Source organism: Phyllobates terribilis, unplaced genomic scaffold, assembly GCF_046119375.1.
Source record: "Phyllobates terribilis strain yellow unplaced genomic scaffold, ASM4611937v1 Scaffold_143__1_contigs__length_4665640, whole genome shotgun sequence".
In the NCBI taxonomy this organism is placed as follows: Eukaryota; Metazoa; Chordata; class Amphibia; order Anura; family Dendrobatidae; genus Phyllobates; species Phyllobates terribilis.
Genome location: NW_027362903.1, coordinates 1,407,144 through 1,431,189, shown reverse-complemented (window position 1 = coordinate 1,431,189; position 24,046 = coordinate 1,407,144).

The window sequence follows — 24,046 nt, the reverse complement described above, 5'->3', positions numbered from 1 at the left end:
GAACCGCTCGCGCAGCAGGAACTCCAGCTTCTTCCACCCGAAGTGTCCAGCTCCGTCGTGGTATGCCTCCATCACCATGGCTGAGTCTCTTCGTGGCACCACTACTTGCCAGAGTAATTCATGCGTCCGGGAGTTAACCATTCTGCGGCACAACTTCCCTTTGTAAAGGAACAGTCGACTCTTCTCTGCCCATAGTTGTTTGGCTTCCTCCGGAGCGTCTGGTTCAAGGCGAGCCTCCGGCCGAGTCAGCATCTCCTTCACCAGTCGGACGGCAGGGTCGCTGTCTTGCGTTTCCGCCCAGTTGTAGTGGGGTAAGGGGTTCAACGTAGCAGCCTGCTTACTCCTTACCCGGTGGGAATACTGGATAGTCCCATGACGGTGGAACGCAGGGAGTTCAACTTCTTCCAGTCCCTCCGGATCCTCTCCTCCGTCCGGCAGGTTGGGCATCCTGGACAGGGCGTCCGCGTTGGTATTGGAGCGTCCTGCCCGGTATTTGATTGTGAACTCGTAGTTGGACAGACGGGCCATCCACCTCTGCTCCAGGGCACCGAGTCTTGCCGTGTCCAGGTGTGTCAACGGGTTGTTATCCGTGTACACGGTGAACCGGGAAGAAGCGAGGTAATGCTTAAAGCGCTCGGTGACTGCCCATACTACGGCCAGGAACTCTAACTTAAATGAGCTGTAATTCTCGGGGTTCCTTTCGGTGGGTCGCAGTTTTCGGCTGGCGTAGGCGATTACTCGTTCCTTCCCCTGCTGGATCTGGGACAGTACGGCTCCTAGCCCGATGTTACTGGCGTCGGTGTAGAGGATAAAGGGCTGGCTATAATCCGGGTACGCCAGGATTTCGTCCCCCGTGAGGGCCATCTTCAGCTGGCGGAAGGACTCTTCTTCCAGCTCCTCCCATTTGAAGGGCGGCTTCTGGTTCTTGGCCTTCCGGGACTGGCCTATCAGGAGGTCCTGCATAGGTGCTGCCTTTTTGGTGAAACCGGGAATAAACCTTCGGTAGTAGCCTACCAACCCGAGGAACTGCCGCACTTCTTTTACGCTGGAGGGGCTTGGCCATTCCTTAATTGCGGTGATCTTATCAGGGTCGGGAGCCACTCCGTCAGCGCTCACCACGTGTCCCAGGTACTGCACCTTTGGTTTCAGGAGGTGACACTTGGAGGGTTTCACCTTTAGGCCGTAACTTGCCAGAGCTTCGAACACTTCCGCCAGGTGTTTCAGGTGGTCCTCATACGTCTTGGAATATACGATGACATCGTCCAGGTACAACAGGACCGTCTCGAAGTTTCTGTGGCCCAGACAACACTCCATTAGTCGTTGGAAGGTTCCCGGTGCGTTGCAGAGTCCAAACGGCATGCAGGTGAACTCGCTAAGTCCCATCGGGGTGGTGAATGCGGTCTTCTCCCGGTCCGCCTCTGCTACAGGAACCTGCCAATACCCGCTAGTGAGATCCAAGGTAGAGAAGAAGTTAGCAGATCTTAAAGCAGCCAATGACTCCTCTATCCTTGGTAAGGGGTACGCATCCTTGTGTGTGATACGATTGATTTTCCGGTAATCTACACACATCCTCATGGTGTTGTCTTTCTTTCGGACTAAGACTAGTGGAGCTGCCCAGGGGCTACAGCTATCCCTGATCACCCCAGCCTCCTTCATGTCTCTAAGCATCCCCTTGGCGTGTTGGTAGTGGGCAGGGGGTACGGGTCGATACCTCTCTTTTATAGGAGGATGGTCTCCCGTGGGGATGTGGTGTTCTACCCCCTTGACTCGCCCGAAGTCTAACGGGTGTTTACTAAACACTCTCTCGTACTCCTGAACCACCCGATAGACTCCTTGTTTCTGGTGTGCGGGAGTGGAGTCAGTACCCAGATGTAGTTGCTGACACCAGTCCTCCATGTTTTTCTTAGAGCCGTTACCTTCCTCCGGGTGAGATGGAGGCAAGGGTTCCACAGATTGTATAGAATTTTGGTTAATGGTATATAATTTGGCTAGCGTGGCATACCGGGGCAGGTACACTTCCCTCTCCCCGATATTTATTATGCGAACGGGCACCCTCCCATGGCGTACATCAACCACCCCCCGTGCTGTCAAAATGGTGGGCCTACTGTCCGAGTAAACTGGTTCTACCATTGCCTGGTAATCTCTACCTCTCAGACCAATAGCTGCCCGGCACCAAATCATCATTTCACTTTTTGGGGGCATGGCAATAGGAAAAGGGTCACACATTCTTACGCTACCAATCTCACCGCCCGAGAGTTCCACCTGTTGCCGTCGCATCAGTGCCCGGATCTCTTTCTGGAGCACCCGCTGCTCGCCGGAGCTGGCGTTCTTGGCAACCTGCTGTAAAAGGAAAATCACCTCTGCAAGACAATTTTCAATTACATTAGTTCCTAGAGTTATTTTTGGGTGACTCTCATGCTTGTCAATATCTACAATGATCAGTCCCTGTGCTGCCAGTTCGACTCTACCGATTTTGATGGTCACCTCTTTAAATCCGATCTGTGGCACGGGCTGGCCATTGCTGGCGATGATACTCAAGTCGTCGTCAGGGTAGCGGGTAATATCCGAGTCATTCCAGTACTGCTTAAAGAGCACGTACGGGATGGTGGTGACCTGTGACCCGGTGTCCAGTAGGGCACTCATGGGAATGCCATCCAGTACCACAGGCAAGACTGGACGTCCTCCCACATATCTGTCGCGCCAGTTCGATGGGCCTGGTGATCTTTTTCCTGGGGGTTGGCCCTCTACCCCAGGTTGTGCCCGTTTAAAGAACAGTACCTTGCCATATGTCCAGGTTGATTGCAGCGGCGGCAGATGGGTCGTCCGTCCTCGCTGTATCGGTCACTGGGTCTTCCTCTGGCCGGTGGGGTCCTCCTTGGTCGACGCCACGGGATGTCCTCCGGTCCGGATGCCAGCTGGATCTTCCCTGGGGTGGAAACCTGTAAAGACTGCACAGTTCGGGTTAGCGCAGCAACGCTCTTAGCTAGCTCTTGGACCTGATGGTGTAGGTCTGGAGCCGGGTCATTGTCCAAAGCCTGCGCATCAGCTCCCACAGGCCCTGCCGACAAGGGCGCCGCCTCCTGGTGGTAAGTGCTAGCTGGGCGCCTGTGGGTCACAACGCCACCCGGTGCCGGTTCTCGGAGCACCCGGATGGCTCTGTCCTTGAACTGTGCAAAGCCCAGATGGGGATCCTGTAAGGCCATTGCCCGCAACTGGGTTCGGTGGGTATTACAATACAGTCCCTCTATAAACTGTTCGGTCAACAGCCTGTCCTCGTTTCCCACTCCATCAGGGTCGGTCTGCTTAATGGCCCTCAGGGCCTCTTGTAGGTTTAGTGCATAGTCCCTTATACTCTCATGCGCTCGCTGCTTGCACCCGTAGAATCTAAGCTTAATCTCGGCTGAGGTGCGGGTATCAAAGGTGTCCTTCAGCCGGGTTAGTATCCCTGCGACAGTCTTCCTCCCAGGTGGCCAGGATTTTACTTCCCTTTTGGCTGCCCCGGTTAGTTGGGCCACCAGGATGCTCACTTTTTGCTCTTCTGTGAGGGGGTACACCTGGAAGAGGCTATCCAGCTTTTCTCTAAAGTCATGCAGGGTATGTGACTCCCCTGAGTACTGGGGTAGCCAAGCTGCTCCCGGGATATAGGGCATGGTGAAGGGCATAACTGCAGCAGCGGTAGCGCTGGCAGGGGTTGAGGCAGTGAAGCTCTCCTCCGTATCCGACATCTTCCTCCCCCCTAGTGGACCGTGGCCTACCTTGCGATGATCCTGTTCCGTAGGCCGCGGCTCCGCAGTGGATCGTCAGGGTTGAGGACCTTCCGTCGCGCTCCTGTGACGTCGGCGTCTGCTAGGCTCCTTCCAGGACCTTACGCAACGTCCGGACGTGAGGCGGGGCTTCAGTTCTCGCGCGCTTTCGGAGTCCACGCCCCTCTTCTTCCCGCGCGGCGTCCAATGGCGGGAAAACTCCACGGATGGCGGGAAGAAGGCAGAAGATGGCGCCGGATGGCGGGAAACTTCACCGATGGCGGGAAGAAGGCTGAAGATGGCGCCGGATGGCGGGAATCTTCACCACAGGTAAGTTTGAAAAGTCTCTTTTTCAGGCACGCAGTACCCGGTGGTTGCGGGCACGAAATCCTGCCGACTACGCCAAAGTTGACGCGCCCCTGGGCCTGTGTCGCGCTGCGTTGCGCACGCGGGAGCTTACCCGGAGCCGGATCTCTTGAGGGTTGTAGTCTCGTGGCGGTGACCCGGTCCGTGCCCAGGGAGTCAAACTGAGCGGCGATGTAACAGCGGTAGATGCAGGACGACTACGCCACCCGTTGAATGCAGCTATGGAGCTGCCGCTGCAGGACAGTCCGCTGAGGCCGGTGGATGGATGGTGCAGCGTAGATGGTATAACCCCCAACGGGAGGGGTATGGCCTCAGGGCAGCAGATGTGGATGATGGGGGTAGCAGGAACCACTCAGAGACGGTGCGGTGTAATTCAGGGTCTTTACTGGTAACAACGATAGACCCTCCCGGAGTACTTGCTAGTGAACGGGGCCTGGTCAGTCCTTGAGCAGATGGGATCTCCCCTGGCCAGGCGGAGTTGTAGGCCTCCCAAACTGACTGTACTCTTCTGGCTACCTTGCTAGAAGCGGATATAAGTAGCCCACGTCCCTGAGTGTACCGTGTGGTGCTCACCCGTATGGCCGGTGACTCGGGGCCTTCTAATGGCTTTCCCTCCACGATGGCGGTGCTAGTCCCACGCGTGTGACCGTGCCTTCGGGTTTCTGGGCCTGAGGACCTGAAATCCCCTGCCGGTCGGCTTCTGCTGCTGGGTAAGAGTTAGTCCCCACAGCCTCGGACGCCGGGTCCGGTAAGAAAGCTTCTCAGTCAGGGCGAGCTGTGCAGCTGCCAGCCCCTGACTCGTAGTAATATTGCTCCCACTGAGCTTCTGCTGTTTCTACTCTCCTTGACTGACTAACCCTGCCTCAGCCCAGGGTTTATACAGGGGAAGTTCTTCCCCTCCCAAGACTGGGCAGGAGGTGTGGCATGCACAGGATCCCTGAGCAAAGGACCTCCCACCTGCTCTCAGACATAACATTACATTACTGTGGAAAACCAGACCCCTGGGGTGCCACAAATGCCTGAAAACCTTCTCTCTCTCATTATTCTGGCATTTGGCAAATATTAAAAATGATGGTAAATCCTAATTGTCCTAAAACGGGAAAGGTTTATTCTGATTTCATGTCAGATATTGAGAAAAACCTGCGTCTTTTTATATAGTGTATGGAAACTTCTGGTTTCAGCTGTGTGTGTATGTGTCCCTATAGTTATAGTTTTGGATGATTACTATTGTCCCTTCATTGTCTGCGCCGTTGCATCCAAATAACCTGTTCACAAAATCAAAGTATGTCATTGGGTTGGAAGGGGTTAAACAGGGAGTTCTGATGACATCACAAAGCACATAGACATCCTATGACATCACAATTGGTATAGAATGTACAGAGTGTAACTCCTGAGCCATCTTGTTTCATTCCAGGCTGACTGCTGGAAGGTGACAAGTCCAGGTAGGGAACTCTTCACCTATGACCTCACTCATACATTGTATAGATGGGGGGCTAGTAGTGGGATTCAGAACTGCATCATTAACCTGAAAATCTCAGCAGATGGCTCTGGATCACGTGTCCCGTGCTGGGATTGTTAGAATGAGTCTATGATTTACTAAAAAATGTTGTTGAGCAGATTCCATGGAAAATCATTTGGGGGCTTCAGTAAAGCAGTGTGAGCCCGGCCTAACAGGGGCGACCAATCTGGACAAACCCTTCCCTAAATGAGGACTTGCTGGCGATCAACTGATCATGTGTCACTGGTCTGGAAGACCCTCAGCAATCGGCTGGCTTTGCCCTCTATGACACCCATGTGCTCTAATAAAAGCATATAGAAAGGGGAGCGCCAGCTGACACCACCCCATTTGGCTCCATTTTTGGGCAGCTTTGCCATTAATGTTGTAAGAACACAGAGTTTTCAGAACATCCATTTAATAGCAGACTGGTCCAGTTCTCCATTATCCGCTCTCATGGTCCTGCTGGATCAGGAGTGACCGGGAGCTGACGGTTTATGGTGGTCAGGAGTTGCAGTATGGCGCCGGTGTTTCCCTTTAGGTCATAGAGCAGTAAGTGATGCGGATTAGAATAAAAGAGTGGAAATGTTTAGGTTATTATCTGCGTCATGACTCCATTATAAATGAGGCTGGTGGTTATTTGCAGCCGGTGATTTCGTTTTATTAATTCAACTCTTCCTTGATGTTGGAAACTCGATACATAACACAGCAGTGGCAGTTATTATGACATCACAGGGCACATGACATCATAGATATCACATGACATCACAGTTGGTACAGAATGTGTAAAGTTCTAATTCTGAACTATCTTGGGTCCCAGAGGCGGCATCTTGAGGAAGACAAGTCTATGTAGGTAGCTCTTCACTTAACACTAAGGCCCTGTTCACACATTGTGTAGCTGTGGGGAGTTTGTGGTGAAGTTTAGAACTTCATCATTTACCCCTAAAAAAATCTCAGCAAACATCTCTGAGCGACGTGTTCTTTCTTGTGCGTCAGGATGATTCCTTAGATAGGACCTATCATTGAATCCTCTTTTTTGCACTGATAGGTGTTATGTCTCATCTAGTTCAGATGAGCAGCAGTAATGAAGCACGGACAGATGACGGCGGCGCAGCAGGATGGCCGAGCAGAAACAACGGAGAACGCCGTGGCTTGATGGCAGCAGGAAGAGCAGAACTGGAACCACAGGAAATCAAGAGCAGAATTGAAGCAGCGGCACCTGGTATAATAGAGGGACAGACTCTGATCAGACTTTCATCAGAGTGGTATCAGTTTTTCTCGGACATGGAGAGGAGAAAGAAAAGGTTTCTCACCTTCTCCCTTCTGCAAGTCGGTGAAAATCGGACCACACTCCGATGTCAAAGCGCCGTCCAATTTTTCCACAAGCGCATAGACTTGCATTGCCATTGCCATATTTTGCAGACTATAAGACGCACCCCAAAGTTTGGGGTGGAAAATCATTTTTTTAAATAAAATGGTGGTGCCTCTTATAGTCCGTTTAACAGTAGGTTACCGGGGGGCGGCGGTGGTGGAGCGGGGTAACAGGAGGCAGGGCCGCTGCTTTAGGCAGTCGGCGGCGACAGGAGTGGGGCGATGCTGCGGGCCCTGGGCTCTCATAAGATGTCGGTGCCGGTGAGCAGAGTCCCCTTTCCTATAGATTGCCCTGCAGTAGGCTTTGGGAAAATGGCTGCTGGAGGTGACGCATGTGCAGATTGAGATCTCGGGAGATGCATGCGCCGCCTCAAGCGTCCATTTTCCCAAAGCCCACTGCAGGGCAAAAAATGGGAAAAGCTACTCTGCTCACCAGCGCCGACATCTTATGAGAGCCCAGGGCCTGCCGACACCGGCCTCCTGTGACCGCGCTGCACCGCAACGACCCCTCGCTAAGCTACATTCAGATATTGTATATTAGATTGTAAGCTCCTAGGACAGGGTGTACATTATTCTGCATGCCCTCAGGAGCAGTCTGTATATTGCATATTAGATTGTAAGCTCCAAGGACAGGGTGTACATTATTCTGCATGCCCTCAGGAGCAGTCTGTATACTGTATATTAGATTGTAAGCTCCAAGGACAGGGTGTACATTATTCTGCATGCCCTCAGGAGCAGTCTGTATATTGTATATTAGATTGTAAGCTCCAAGGACAAGGTGTACATTATTCTGCATGCCCTCAGAAGCAGTCTGTATATTGTATATTAGATTGTAAGCTCCTAGGACAGGGTGTGCATTATTCTGCATGCCCTCAGGAGCAGTCTGTATACTGTATTTTAGATTGTAAGCTCCTAGGACAGGGTCTACATTATTCTGCAGGCCCTCAGGAGCAGACTGTATATTGTATATTAGATTGTAAGCTCCTAGGACAGGGTGTGCATTATTCTGCATGCCCTCAGGAGCAGACTGTATACTGTATATTAGATTGTAAGCTCCTAGGACAGGGTGTGCATTATTCTGCATGCCCTCAGGAGCAGTCTGTATACTGTATTTTAGATTGTAAGCTCCTAGGACAGGGTCTACATTATTCTGCACGCCCTCAGGAGCAGCCTGTATATTGTATATTAGATTGTAAGCTCCTAGGACAGGGTGTGCATTATTCTGCATGCCCTCAGGAGTAGTCTGTATCCTGTATTTTAGATTGTAAGCTCCTAGGACAGGGTCTACATTATTCTGCATGCCCTCAGGAGCAGCCTGTATATTGTACATTAGATTGTAAGCTCCTAGGACAGGGTGTACATTATTCTGCATGCCCTCAGGAACAGTCTGTATATTGTATATTAGATTGTAAGCTCCTAGGACAGGGTGTGCATTATTCTGCATGCCCTCAGGAGCAGCCTGTATATTGTATATTAGATTGTAAGCTCCTAGGACAGGGTGTGCATTATTCTGCATGCCCTCAGGAGCAGACTGTATATTGTATATTAGATTGTAAGCTCCTAGGACAGGGTGTACATTATTCTGCATGCCCTCAGGAACAGTCTGTATATTGTATATTAGATTGTAAGCTCCTAGGACAGGGTGTACATTATTCTGCATGCCCTCTGGAGCAGCCTGTATACTGTATATTAGATTGTAAGCTCCTAGGACAGGGTGTGCATTATTCTGCATGCCCTCAGCAGCAGTCTGTATATTGTATATTAGATTGTAAGCTCCTAGGACAGGGTGTGTATTATTCTGCATGCCCTCAGGAGCAGTCTGTATATTGTATATTAGATTGTAAGCTCCTAGGACAAGGTGTACATTATTCTGCATGCCCTCAGCAGCAGTCTGTATATTGTATGTTAGATTGTAAGCTCCTAGGACAGGGTGTACATTATTCTGCATGCCCTCAGTAGCAGTCTGTATATTGTATATTAGATTGTAAGCTCCAAGACAGGGTGTACATTATTCTGCATGCCCTCAGGAGCAGTCTGTATACTGTATATTAGATTGTAAGCCCCTAGGACAGGGTGTACATTATTCTGCATGCCCTCAGGAGCAGCCTGTATACTGTATATTAGATTGTAAGCTCCTAGGACAGGGTGTGCATTATTCTGCATGCCCTCAGGAGCAGTCTGTATATTGTATATTAGATTGTAAGCTCCTAGGACAGGGTGTGCATTATTCTGCATGCCCTCAGGAGCAGTCTGTATATTGTATATTAGATTGTAAGCTCCTAGGACAGGGTGTGCATTATTCTGCATGCCCTCAGGAGCAGTCTGTATATTGTATATTAGATTGTAAGCTCCTAGGACAGGGTGTGCATTATTCTGCATGCCCTTAGGCGCAGTCTGTATATTCTATATTAGATTGTAAGCTCCTAGGACAGGGTGTGCATTATTCTGCATGCCCTCAGGAGCAGTCTGTATATTGTATATTAGATTGTAAGCTCCTAGGACAGGTTGTACATTATTCTGCATGCCCTCAGGAGCAGTCTGTATATTGTATATTAGATTGTAAGCTCCTAGGACAGGGTGTGCATTATTCTGCATGCCCTCAGGAGCAGTCTGTATATTGTATGTTAGATTGTAAGCTCCTAGGACAGGGTCTGCATTTTTCTGCATGCCCTCAGGAGCAGTCTGTATATTGTATATTAGATTGTAAGCTCCTAGGACAGGGTGTACATTATTCTGCATGCCCTCAGGAGCAGTCTGTATATTGTATATTAGATTGTAAGCTCCTAGTACAGGGTGTGCATTATACTGCATGCCCTCAGGAGCAGTCTGTATATTGTATATTAGATTGTAAGCTCCTAGGACAGGGTATACATTATTCTGCATGCCCTCAGGAGCAGTCTGTATATTGTATATTAGATTGTAAGCTCCTAGTACAGGGTGTGCATTATACTGCATGCCCTCAGGAGCAGTCTGTATATTGTATATTAGAGTGTAAGCTCCTAGGACAGGGTGTGCATTATTCTGCATGCCCTCAGGAGCAGTCTTTATATTGTATATTAGATTGTAAGCTCCTAGGACAGGGTGTACATTATTCTGCATGCCCTCAGGAGCAGTCTGTATACTGTATATTAGATTGTAAGCTCCTAGGACAGGGTGTGCATTATTCTGAATGCCCTCAGGAGCAGTCTGTATACTGTATATTAGATTGTAAGCTCCTAGGACAGGGTGTGCATTATCCTGCATGCCCTCAGGAGCAGTCTGTATACTGTATATTAGATTGTAAGCTCCTAGGACAGGGTGTGCATTATTCTGCATGCCCTCAGGAGCAGTCTGTATACTGTATATTAGATTGTAAGCTCCTAGGACAGGGTGTGCATTATTCTGCATGCCCTCAGGAGCAGTCTGTATACTGTATATTAGATTGTAAGCTCCTAGTACAGGGTGTGCATTATACTGCATGCCCTCAGGAGCAGTCTGTATATTGTATATTAGAGTGTAAGCTCCTAGGACAGGGTGTGCATTATTCTGCATGCCCTCAGGAGCAGTCTTTATATTGTATATTAGATTGTAAGCTCCTAGGACAGGGTGTACATTATTCTGCATGCCCTCAGGAGCAGTCTGTATACTGTATATTAGATTGTAAGCTCCTAGTACAGGGTGTGCATTATACTGCATGCCCTCAGGAGCAGTCTGTATATTGTATATTAGAGTGTAAGCTCCTAGGACAGGGTGTGCATTATTCTGCATGCCCTCAGGAGCAGTCTTTATATTGTATATTAGATTGTAAGCTCCTAGGACAGGGTGTACATTATTCTGCATGCCCTCAGGAGCAGTCTGTATACTGTATATTAGATTGTAAGCTCCTAGGACAGGGTGTGCATTATTCTGAATGCCCTCAGGAGCAGTCTGTATACTGTATATTAGATTGTAAGCTCCTAGGACAGGGTGTGCATTATCCTGCATGCCCTCAGGAGCAGTCTGTATACTGTATATTAGATTGTAAGCTCCTAGGACAGGGTGTGCATTATTCTGCATGCCCTCAGGAGCAGTCTGTATACTGTATATTAGATTGTAAGCTCCTAGGACAGGGTGTGCATTATTCTGCATGCCCTCAGGAGCAGTCTGTATACTGTATATTAGATTGTAAGCTCCTAGTACAGGGTGTGCATTATACTGCATGCCCTCAGGAGCAGTCTGTATATTGTATATTAGAGTGTAAGCTCCTAGGACAGGGTGTGCATTATTCTGCATGCCCTCAGGAGCAGTCTTTATATTGTATATTAGATTGTAAGCTCCTAGGACAGGGTGTACATTATTCTGCATGCCCTCAGGAGCAGTCTGTATACTGTATATTAGATTGTAAGCTCCTAGGACAGGGTGTGCATTATTCTGAATGCCCTCAGGAGCAGTCTGTATACTGTATATTAGATTGTAAGCTCCTAGGACAGGGTGTGCATTATCCTGCATGCCCTCAGGAGCAGTCTGTATACTGTATATTAGATTGTAAGCTCCTAGGACAGGGTGTGCATTATTCTGCATGCCCTCAGGAGCAGTCTGTATACTGTATATTAGATTGTAAGCTCCTAGGACAGGGTGTGCATTATTCTGCATGCCCTCAGGAGCAGTCTGTATACTGTATATTAGATTGTAAGCTCCTAGTACAGGGTGTACATTATTCTGCATGCCCCCAGAAGCAGCCTGTATATTGTATATTAGAGTGTAAGCTCCTAGGACAGGGGGTGCATTATTCTGCATGCCCTCAGGAGCAGTCTGTATATTGTATATTAGAGTGTAAGCTCCTAGGACAGGGTGTGCATTATTCTGCATGCCCTCAGGAGCAGTCTGTATACTGTATATTAGATTGTAAACTCCTAGTACAGGGTGTACATTATTCTGCATGCCCCCAGAAGCAGCCTGTATATTGTATATTAGAGTGTAAGCTCCTAGGACAGGGTGTGCATTATTCTGCATGCCCTCAGGAGCAGTCTGTATATTGTATATTAGAGTGTAAGCTCCTAGTACAGGGTGTGCATTATTCTGCATGCCCTCAGGAGCAGCCTGTATATTGTATATTAGATTGTAAGCTCCTAGGACAGGGTGTGCATTATTCTGCATGCCCTCGGGAGCAGCCTGTATATTGTATATTAGATTGTAAGCTCCTAGGACAGGGTGTGCTTTATTCTGCATGCCCTCAGGAGCAGTCTGTATACTGTATATTAGATTGTAAGCTCCTAGGACAGGGTGTGCATTATTCTGCATGCCCTCAGGAGCAGCCTGTATATTGTATATTAGATTGTAAGCTCCTAGGACAGAGTGTGCTTTATTCTGCATGCCCTCAGGAGCAGTCTGTATACTGTATATTAGATTGTAAGCTCCTAGGACAGGGTGTGCATTATTCTGCATGCCCTCAGGAGCAGTCTGTATACTGTATATTAGATTGTAAGCTCCTAGGACAGAGTGTGCATTATTCTGCATGCCCTCAGGAGCAGTCTGTATACTGTATGTTAGATTGTAAGCTCCTAGGACAGGGTGTGCATTATTCTGCATGCCCTCAGGAGCAGTCTGTATACTGTATATTAGATTGTAAGCTTCTAGGACAGGGTGTGCATTATTCTGCATGCCCTCAGGAGCAGTCTGTATACTGTATATTAGATTGTAAGCTCCTAGGACAAGGTGTGCATTATTCTGCATGCCCCCAGAAGCAGCCTGTATACTGTATATTAGATTGTAAGCTCCTAGTACAGGGTGTACATTATTCTGCATGCCCTCAGGAGCAGTCTGTATATTGTATATTAGATTGTAAGCTCCTAGGATAGGGTGTACATTATTCAGCATGCCCTCAGGAGCAGTCTGTATATTGTATATTAGATTGTAAGCTCCTAGGACAGGGTGTACATTATTCTCCATGCCCTCAGGAGCAGTCTGTATATTGTATATTAGATTGTAAGCTCCTAGGACAGGGTGTGCATTATTCTGCATGCCCTCAGGAGCAGCCTATATATTGTATATTAGATTGTAAGCTCCTAGGACAGGGTGTGTATTATTCTGCATGCCCTCAGGCGCAGTCTGTATATTGTATATTAGATTGTAAGCTCCTAGGACAGGGTGTGTATTATTCTGCATGCCCTCAGGAGCAGTCTGTATACTGTATATTAGATTGTAACCTCCTAGTACAGGGTGTGCATTATTCTGCATGCCCTCAGGATCAGTCTGTATACTGTATATTAGATTGTAAGCTCCTAGGACAGGGTGTGCATTATTCTGCATGCCCTCAGGAGCAGTCTGTATATTGTATATTAGATTTTAAGCTCCTAGGACAGGGTGTGCATTATTCTGCATGCCCTCAGGAGCAGTCTGTATATTGTATATTAGATTGTAAGCTCCTAGGACAGGGTGTGCATTATTCTGCATGCCCTCAGGATCAGTCTGTATATTGTATATTAGATTGTAAGCTCCTAGGACAGGGTGTGCATTATTCTGCATGCCCTCAGGCGCAGTCTGTATATTGTATATAAGATTGTAAGCTCCTATGACAGGGTGTGCATTATTCTGCATGCCCTCAGGAGCAGTCTGTATACTGTATATTAGATTGTAAGCTCCTAGGATAGGGTGTGCATTATTCTGCATGCCCTCAGGAGCAGTCTGTATATTGTATATTAGATTGTAAGCTCCTAGGACAGGGTGTGCATTATTCTGCATGCCCTCAGGAGCAGTTTGTATATTGTATATTAGATTGTAAGCTCCTAGGACAGGGTGTGCTTTATTCTGCATTCCCTCAGGAGCAGTCTGTATATTGTATATTAGATAGTAAGCTCCTAGGACAGGGTGTACATTATTCTGCATGCCCTCAGGAGCAGTCTGTATATTGTATATTAGATTGTAAGCTCCTAGTACAGGCTGTGCATTATACTGCATGCCCTCAGGAGCAGTCTGTATATTGTATATTAGAGTGTAAGCTTCTAGGACAGGGGGTGCATTATTCTGCATGCCCTCAGGAGCAGTCTGTATATTGTATATTAGAGTGTAAACTCCTAGGACAGGGTGTACATTATTCTGCATGCCCTCAGGAGCAGCCTATATATTGTATATTAGAGTGTAAGCTCCTAGGACAGGGTGTGCATTATTCTGCATGCCCTCAGGAGCAGTCTTTATATTGTATATTAGATTGTAAGCTCCTAGGACAGGGTGTACATTATTCTGCATGCCCTGCATGGGAGCTGCTTGTGACTAAATTGGCAGCTGCTCAGCTCACCAGGGAGTGGATAGCTGATCAAAGACACAGACCTAGCACCCTATGCCTGACACTGTATAACACCTTTCACCATCAGATAAAGTCTACAATGATGGAAGAACAGACAGTGACTATTGAATACAATGCATCAAATAACAGAGCACAGATACAGCAAGCAGACACATTATACCATAGAAATGGTTTCAAGATGAGAGGTCAGCAGATGACATATATCCAGCAAGCAGAGATGTTATACCATAGAAATGGTTTCAGGATGAGAGTTCAGCAGATGACATAGATCCAGCAAGCAGAGATGTCACACCATAGAAATGGTTTCAAGATGAGAGTTCAGCAGATGTCATAGATCCAGCAAGCTGAGATGTTATACCATAGAAATGGTTTCAAGATGAGAGTTCAGCAGATGACATAGATCCAGCAAGCAGAGATGTTATACCATATAAATGGTTTCAAGATGAGAGTTCAGAAGATGATATAGATCCAGCAAGCAGAGATGTTATACCACAGAAATGGTTTCAAGATGAGACTTCAGCAGATGATATAGATCCAGCAAGCAGAGATGTTATACCATAGAAATGGTTTCAAGATGAGAGTTCAGCAGATGACATAGATCCAGCAAGCAGAGATGTTATACCATAGAAATGGTTTCAAGATGAGAGTTCAGCAGACGACATAGATCCAGCAAGCAGAGATGTTATACCATAGAAATGGTATCAAGATGAGAGTTCAGCAAACGACATAGATCCAGTAAGCAGAGATGTTATACCATAGAAATGGTATCAAGATGTGAGTTCAACATATGACATGGATCCAGCAAGCAGAGATGTTATACCATAGAAATGGTTTCAAGATGAGAGTTCAGCAGATGTCATAGATCCAGCAAGCTGAGATGTTATACCATAGAAATGGTTTCAAGATGATAGTTCAGCAGATGACATAGATCCAGCAAGCAGAGATGTTATACCATAGAAATGGTTTCAAGAGGAGAGTTCAGCAGATGACATAGATCCAGCAAGCAGAGTTGTTATACCATAGAAAAGGTTTCAAGACGAGAGTTCAGCAGATGACATAGATCCAGCAAGCAGAGATGTTATACCATAGAAATGGTTTCAAGAGGAGAGTTCAGCAGATGACATAGATCCAGCAAGCAGAGATGTTATACCATAGAATTGGTTTCAAGATGAGAGTTCAGCAGATGACATAGATCCAGCAATCAGAGATGTTATACCATAGAAATGGTATCAAGATGTGAGTTCATCATATGACATGGATCCAGCAAGCAGAGAAGTTATACCATAGAAATGGTTTCAAGATGAGAGTTCAGCAGATGTCATAGATCCAGCAAGCTGAGATGTTATAACATAGAAATGGTTTCAAGATGAGAGTTCAGCAGATGACATAGATCCAGCAAGCAGAGATGTTATACCATAGAAATGGTTTCAAGATGAGAGCTCAGCAGATGACATAGATCCAGCAAGCAGAGATGTTATACCATAGAAATGGTTTCAAAAGGAGAGTTCAGCTTATGACATAGATCCAGCAAGCAGAGTTGTTATACCATAGAAATGGTTTCAAGAGGAGAGTTCAGCAGATGACATAGATCCAGCAAGCAGAGATGTTATACCATAGAAATGGTTTCAAGAGGAGAGTTCAGCAGATGACATAGATCCAGCAAGCAGAGATGTTATACCATAGAAATGGTTTCAAGATAAGAGTTCAGCAGATGACATAGATCCAGCAAGCAGAGATGTTATACCATAGAAATGGTTTCAAGATGAGAGTTCAGCAGATGACATGGATTCAGCAAGCAGAAATGTTATACCATAGAAATGGTTTCAAGAGGAGAGTTCAGCAGATGACATAGATTCAGCAAGCAGAGATGCTATAACATAGAAATGGTTTCAAGATGAGAGTTCAGCAGATGACATAGATCCAGCAAGCAGAGATGTTATACCATAGAAATGGTTTCAAGATGAGAGTTCAGCATATGACATGGATTCAGCCAGCAGAGATGTTATACCATAGAAATGATTTCAAGATGAGAGTTCAGCAGATGACATGGATCCAGCAAGCAGAGATGTTATACCATAGAAATGGTTTCATGATGAGAGTTCAGCAGATGACATGGATTCAGCCAGCAGAGATGTTATACCATAGAAATGGTTTCAAGATGACAGTTCAGTAGATGACAAGGATTCAGCCAGCAGAGATGTTATACCATAGAAATGGTTTCAAGATGAGAGTTCAGCAGATGACATGGATCCAGCAAGCAGAGATGTTATAGCATAGAAATGGTTTCAAGATGAGAGTTCAGCAGATGACATGGATCCAGCAAGCAGAGATGTTATACCATAGAAATGGTTTCAATATGAGAGTTCAGCAGATGACATGGATTCAGCCAGCAGAGATGTTATACCATAGAAATGGTTTCAAGATCAGAGTTCAGCAGATGACATATACCCAGCAAGCAGAGATGTTATACCATAGAAATGGTTTCAAGATGAGAGTTCAGCAGATGACATGGACCAGCAAGCAGAGATGTTATACCATAGAAATGGTTTCAAGATGAGATTTCAGCAGATGACATAGATCCAGCAAGCAGGGATGTTATACCATAGAAATGGTTTCAAGATGAGTGTTCAGCAGATGACATGGATCGAGCAAGCAGAGATGTTATACCATTGAAATGGTTTCAAGATGAGAGTTCAGCAGATGACATGGATCCAGCAAGCAGAAATGTTATACCATAGAAATGGTTTCAAGATGAGAGTTCAGCAGATGACATGGATCCAGCAAGCAGAGATGTTATACCATAGAAATGGTTTCAAGATGAGAGTTCAGCAGATGACATGGATCCAGCAAGCAGAGATGTTATACCATAGAAATGGTTTCAAGATGAGAGTTCAGCAGATGACATGGATTCAGCAAGTAGAGATGTTATACCATAGAAATGGTTTCAAGAGGAGAGTTCAGCAGATGACATAGATCCAGCAAGCAGAGATGTTATACCATAGAAATGGTTTCAAGATGAGAGTTCAGCAGATGACATAGATCCAGCAAGCAGAGATGTTATACCATAGAAATGGTTTCAAGAGGAGAGTTCAGCAGATGATATAGATCCAGCAAGCAGAGATGTTATACCATAGAAATGGTTTCAAGATGAGAGTTTAGCAGATGACATGGATTCAGCCAGCAGAGAAGTTATACCATAGAAATGGTTTCAAGATGAGAGTTCAGCAGATGACCTGGATCCAGCAAGCAGAGATGTTATACCACAGAAATGGTTTCAAGATGAGTGTTCAGCTGATGATATAGATCCAGCAAGCAGAGATGTTATACCATAGAAATGGTTTCAAGATGAGAGTTCAGCAAATGACATGGATCCAGCAAGCAGAGATGTTTTACCATAGAAATGGTTTCAAGATTAGTGTTCAGCAGATGACATGGATCCAGCAAGCAGAGATGTTATACCATAGAGATGTTATACCATAGAAATGGTTTCAAGATGAGAGTTCAGCAGATGACATAGATCCAGCAAGCAGAGATGTTATACCATAGAAATGGTTTCAAGATGAGAGTTCAGCAGATGACATAGATCCAGCAAGCAGAGATGTTATACCATAGAAATGGTTTCAAGATCAGAGTTCAGCAGATGACATAGATCCAGCAAGCAGAGATGTTATACCATAGAAATGGTTTCAAGATGAGAGTTCAGCAGATGACATAGATCACAGCAAGCAGAGATGTTATACCATAGAAATGGTTCCAATATGAGAGTTCAGCAGATGACATGGATTCAGCCAGCAGAGATGTTATACCATAGAAATGGTTTCAAGATCAGAGTTCAGCAGATGACATATACCCAGCAAGCAGAGATGTTATACCATAGAAATGGTTTCAAGATGAGAGTTCAGCAGATGACATGGACCAGCAAGCAGAGATGTTATACCATAGAAATGGTTTCAAGATGAGAGTTCAGCAGATGACATAGATCCAGCAAGCAGGGATGTTATACCATAGAAATGGTTTCAAGATGAGTGTACAGCAGATGACATGGATCGAGCAAGCAGAGATGTTATACCATACAAATGGTTTCAAGATGAGAGTTCAGCAGATGACATGGATCCAGCAAGCAGAAATGTTATACCATAGAAATGGTTTCAAGATGAGAGTTCAGCAGATGACATGGATCCAGCAAGCAGAGATGTTATACCATAGAAATGGTTTCAAGATGAGAGTTCAGCAGATGACATGGATCCAGCAAGCAGAGATGTTATACCATAGAAATGGTTTCAAGATGAGAGTTCAGCAGATGACATGGATTCAGCAAGTAGAGATGTTATACCATAGAAATGGTTTCAAGAGGAGAGTTCAGCAGATGACACAGATCCAGCAAGCAGAGATGTTATACCATGGAAATGGTTTCAAGATGAGAGTTCAGCAGATGACATAGATCCAGCAAGCAGAGATGTTATACCATAGAAATGGTTTCAAGAGGAGAGTTCAGCAGATGACATAGATCCAGCAAGCAGAGATGTTATACCATAGAAATGGTTTCAAGATGAGAGTTCAGCAGATGACATGGATTCAGCCAGCAGAGATGTTATACCATAGAAATGGTTTCAAGATGAGAGTTCAGCAGATGACATGGATCCAGCACGCAGAGATGTTATACCACAGAAATGGTTTCAAGATGAGTGTTCAGCTGATGATATAGATCCAGGAAGCAGAGATGTTATACCATAGAAATGGTTTCAAGATGAGAGTTCAGCAGATGACATGGATCCAGCAAGCAGAGATGTTATACCATAGAAATGGTTTCAAGATTAGTGTTCAGCAGATGACATGGATCCAGCAAGCAGAGATGTTACACCATAGAGATGTTATACCATAGAAATGGTTTCAAGATGAGAGTTCAGCAGATGACATAGATCCAGCAAGCAGAGATGTTATACCATAGAAATCGTTTCAAGATGAGAGTTCAGCAGATGACATGGATCCAGCAAGCAGAGATGTTATACCATAGAAATGGTTTCAAGAGAAGAGTTCAGCAGATGACATAGATCCAGCAAGCACAGTTGTTATACCATAGAAATGGTTTCAAGAGGAGAGTTCAGCAGATGACATAGATCCAGCAAGCAGAGATGTTATACCATAGAAATGGTTTCAAGAGGAGAGTTCAGCAGATGACATAGATCCAGCAAGCAGAGATGTTATACCATAGAATTGGTTTCAAGATAAGAGTTCAGCAGATGACATAGATCGAGCAAGCAGAGATGTTATACCATAGAAATGGTTTCAAGATGAGAGTTCAGCAGATGACATGGATTCAGCAAGCAGAGATGTTATACCATAGAAATGGTTTCAAGAGGAGAGTTCAGCAGATGACATAGATTCAGTAAGCAGAGATGCTATAACATAGAAATGGTTTGAAGATGAGAGTTCAGCAGATGACATAGATCCAGCAAGCAGAGATGTTATACCATAGAAATGGTTTCAAGATGAGAGTTCAGCATATGACATGGATTCAGCCAGCAGAGATGTTATACCATAGAAATGATTTCAAGATGAGAGTTCAGCAGATGACATGGATCCAGCAAGCAGAGATGTTATACCATAGAAATGGTTTCATGATGAGAGTTCAGCAGATGACATGGATTCAGCCAGCAGAGATGTTATACCATAGAAATGGTTTCAAGATGAGAGTTCAGCAGATGACAAGGATTCAGCCAGCAGAGATTTTATACCATAGAAATGGTTTCAAGATGAGAGTTCAGTAGATGACATGGATCCAGCAAACAGAGATGTTATAGCATAGAAATAGTTTCAAGATGAGAGTTCAGCAGATGACATGGATTCAGCCAGCAGAGATGTTATACCATAGAAATGGTTTCAAGATCAGAGTTCAGCAGATGACATATACCCAGCAAGCAGAGATGTTATACCATAGAAATGGTTTCAAGATGAGAGTTCAGCAGATGACATGGACCAGCAAGCAGAGATGTTATACCATAGAAATGGTTTCAAGATGAGAGTTCAGCAGATGACATAGATCCAGCAAGCAGGGATGTTATACCATAGAAATGGTTTCAAGATGAGTGTTCAGCAGATGACATGGATCGAGCAAGCAGAGATGTTATACCATAGAAATGGTTTCAAGTTGAGAGTTCAGCAGATGACATGGATCCAGCAAGCAGAAATGTTGTACCATAGAAATGGTTTCAAGATGAGAGTTCAGCAAATGACATGGATCCAGCAAGCAGAGATGTTATACCATAGAAATGGTTTCAAGATGAGAGTTCAGCAGATGACATGGATCCAGCAAGCAGAGATGTTATACCATAGAAATGGTTTCAAGATGAGAGTTCAGCAGATGACATGGATTCAGCAAACAGACATGTTATACCATAGAAATGGTTTCAAGATGAGTGTTCAGCAGATGACATAGATCCAGCAAGCAGAGATGTTATACCATAGAAATGGTTTCAAGATGAGAGTTTAGCAGATGACATAGATCCAGCAAGCAGAGATGTTATACTATAGAAATGGTTTCAAGATGAGAGTTCAGCAGATGACATAGATCCAGCAAGCAGAGATGTTATACCATAGAAATGGTTTCAAGATGAGTGTTCAGCAGATGACATAGGTCTAGCAAGCAGAGATGTTATACCATAGAAATGGTTTCAAGATGAAAGTTCAGCAGATGACATAGGTCCAGCAAGCAGAGATGTTATACCATAGAAATGGTTTCAAGATGAGAGATCAGTAGATGACATAGATCCAGAAAGCAGAGATGTTATACCATAGAAATGGTTTCAAGATGAGAGTTCAGCAGATGACATAGATCTAACAAGCAGAGATGTTATACCATAGAAATGGTGTAAAGACGAGAATTCAGAAGATGACATAGATCCAGCAAGCAGAGATGTTACACCATAGAAATGGTTTCAAGATGAGAGTTCAGCAGATGACATAGATCCAGCAAGCAGAGATGTTATACCATAGAAATGGTTTCAAGATGAGAGTTCAGCAGATGACATAGATCACAGCAAGCAGAGATGTTATACCATAGAAATGGTTTCAAGATGAGAGTTCAACAGATGACATAGGTCCAGCAAGCAGAGATGTTATACCATAGAAATGGTTTCAAGACGAGAATTCAGAAGATGACATAGATCCAGCAAGCAGAGTTGTTATACCATAGAAATGGTTTCAAGACAAGAGTTCAGCAGATGACATAGATCCAGCAAGCAGAGATGTTATACCATAGAAATGGTTTCAAGACGAGAATTCAGAAGATGACATAGATCCAGCAAGCAGAGTTGTTATAACATCGAAATGGTTTCAAGACGAGAGTTCAGCAGATGACATAGATCCAGCAAGCAGAGATGTTATACCATAGAAATGGTTTCAAGACGAGAATTCAGAAGATGACATAGATCCAGCAAGCAGAGATGTTATACCATAGAAATGGTTTCAAGACGAGAATTCAGAAGATGACATAGATCCAGCAAGCAGAGATGTTATACCATAGAAATGGTTTCAAGATGAGAGTTCAGCAGATGACATAGATCCAGCAAGCAGAGATGTTATACCATAGACATGGTTTCAAGATGAGTGTTCAGCAGATGACATGGATCGAGCAAGCAGAGATGTTATACCATAGAAATGGTTTCAAGTTGAGAGTTCAGCAGATGACATGGATCCAGCAAGCAGAAATGTTATACCATAGAAATGGTTTCAAGATGAGAGTTCAGCAGATGACATGGGTCCAGCAAGCAGAGATGTTATACCATAGAAATGGTTTCAAGATGAGAGTTCAGCAGATGACATGGATCCAGCAAGCAGAGATGTTATACCATAGAAATGGTTTCAAGATGAGAGTTCAGCAGATGACATGGATTCAGCAAACAGAGATGTTATACCATAGAAATGGTTTCAAGATGAGTGTTCAGCAGATGACATAGATCCAGCAAGCAGAGATGTTATACCATAGAAATGGTTTCAATATGAGAGTTTAGCAGATGACATAGATCCAGCAAGCAGAGATGTTATACTATAGAAATGGTTTCAAGATGAGAGTTCAGCAGATGACATAGATCCAGCAAGCAGAGATGTTATACCATAGAAATGGTTTCAAGATGAGTGTTCAGCAGATGACATAGGTCTAGCAAGCAGAGATGTTATACCATAGAAATGGTTTCAAGATGAAAGTTCAGCAGATGACATAGGTCCAGCAAGCAGAGATGTTATACCATAGAAATGGTTTCAAGATGAGAGATCAGCAGATGACATAGATCCAGAAAGCAGAGATGTTATACCATAGAAATGGTTTCAAGATGAGAGTTCAGCAGATGACATAGATCTAACAAGCAGAGATGTTATACCATAGAAATGGTTTCAAGAGGAGAGTTCAGCAGATGACATAGATCCAGCAAGCAGAGATGTTATAGCATAGAAATGGTTTCAAGATGAGAGTTCAGCAGATGACATGGATTCAGCCAGCAGAGATGTTATACCATAGAAATGGTTTCAAGATGAGAGTTCAGCAGATGACATGGATCCAGCACGCAGAGATGTTATACCACAGAAATGGTTTCAAGATGAGTGTTCAGCTGATGATATAGATCCAGGAAGCAGAGATGTTATACCATAGAAATGGTTTCAAGATGAGAGTTCAGCAGATGACATGGATCCAGCAAGCAGAGATGTTATACCATAGAAATGGTTTCAAGATTAGTGTTCAGCAGATGACATGGATCCAGCAAGCAGAGATGTTATACCATAGAGATGTTATACCATAGAAATGGTTTCAAGATGAGAGTTCAGCAGATGACATAGATCCAGCAAGCAGAGATGTTATACCATAGAAATCGTTTCAAGATGAGAGTTCAGCAGATGACATGGATCCAGCAAGCAGAGATGTTATACCATAGAAATGGTTTCAAGAGAAGAGTTCAGCAGATGACATAGATCCAGCAAGCACAGTTGTTATACCATAGAAATGGTTTCAAGAGGAGAGTTCAGCAGATGACATAGATCCAGCAAGCAGAGATGTTATACCATAGAAATGGTTTCAAGAGGAGAGTTCAGAAGATGACATAGATCCAGCAAGCAGAGATGTTATACCATAGAATTGGTTTCAAGATAAGAGTTCAGCAGATGACATAGATCGAGCAAGCAGAGATGTTATACCATAGAAATGGTTTCAAGATGAGAGTTCAGCAGATGACATGGATTCAGCAAGCAGAGATGTTATACCATAGAAATGGTTTCAAGAGGAGATTTCAGCAGATGACATAGATTCAGTAAGCAGAGATGCTATAACATAGAAATGGTTTGAAGATGAGAGTTCAGCAGATGACATAGATCGAGCAAGCAGAGATGTTATACCATAGAAATGGTTTCAAGATGAGAGTTCAGCAGATGACATGGATCCAGCAAGCAGAGATGTTATACCATAGAAATGGTTTCAATATGAGAGTTCAGCAGATGACATGGATTCAGCCAGCAGAGATGTTATACCATAGAAATGGTTTCAAGATCAGAGTTCAGCAGATGACATATACCCAGCAAGCAGAGATGTTATACCATAGAAATGGTTTCAAGATGAGAGTTCAGCAGATGACATGGACCAGCAAGCAGAGATGTTATACCATAGAAATGGTTTCAAGATGAGATTTCAGCAGATGACATAGATCCAGCAAGCAGGGATGTTATACCATAGAAATGGTTTCAAGATGAGTGTTCAGCAGATGACATGGATCGAGCAAGCAGAGATGTTATACCATTGAAATGGTTTCAAGATGAGAGTTCAGCAGA